This window comes from Rhincodon typus, unplaced genomic scaffold, assembly GCF_021869965.1.
Source record: "Rhincodon typus isolate 14 unplaced genomic scaffold, sRhiTyp1.1 hic_rhity00000061, whole genome shotgun sequence".
NCBI lineage: Eukaryota > Metazoa > Chordata > Chondrichthyes > Orectolobiformes > Rhincodontidae > Rhincodon > Rhincodon typus.
This window is the reverse complement of record NW_025965699.1, coordinates 17,743-18,289: the sequence shown is the minus strand read 5'-3', so window position 1 is coordinate 18,289 and position 547 is coordinate 17,743. Positions and strand designations below refer to the sequence as shown.

Below are 547 nucleotides of genomic sequence, written 5' to 3'. Positions count from 1 at the left end.
GTCCCTCTCTCCCCCTCGGTCCCTCTCTCCCCCTCGGTCCCTCTCTCTGTCCCTCGGTCCCTCTCTCTGTCCCTCTCTCTCTCTGCCACTCTCTCTCTCTGCCACTCTCTCTCACTGCCACTCTCTCTCACTCTCACGCTCTCTCTCTCTCTCACACTCTCTCTCTCTCTCACACTCTCTGTGTCTCTCTGACCTTTCTTGTCCTTATCCGTTTTCTCCCTTCCCTCTGCTCCAACTCCCTCCCAAAACCTCCCTGAGCTGCTCATTTTCAACGGGCTGCTCGACTACGGTGGGCCTCCCCGTCAGATAGGGAGCGAAGCTGTGTGGGGGGAAGTCGCAGAGGGCTGGTGGGGGGAGGACAGTGGGATGGAATGTGGGATGGAATGTGGGCTAGGGCTGGAGGAGGGAGGGAGGGAGAGAGAGAGAGAGAGTGAGGGACAGCCTGGTAGCTGGAGGAAGAGAAGGGCATATTGGTGGAGGGAGAGAGAGAGGGTCAGGCTGGTGGAGGGAGGGAGGGAGAGAGGGTCAGGCTGGTGGAGGGAGGGAG

General features: G+C 60.1%; 1 protein-coding gene across 1 annotated transcript in view; it reads right to left on the bottom strand.

The window, feature by feature from the left end:
• Positions 1 to 547, bottom strand: part of LOC125488197 — a 12,450-nt gene that overhangs the window by 9,214 nt on the left and 2,689 nt on the right. The gene's annotated exons all lie outside the window — the stretch shown is intronic.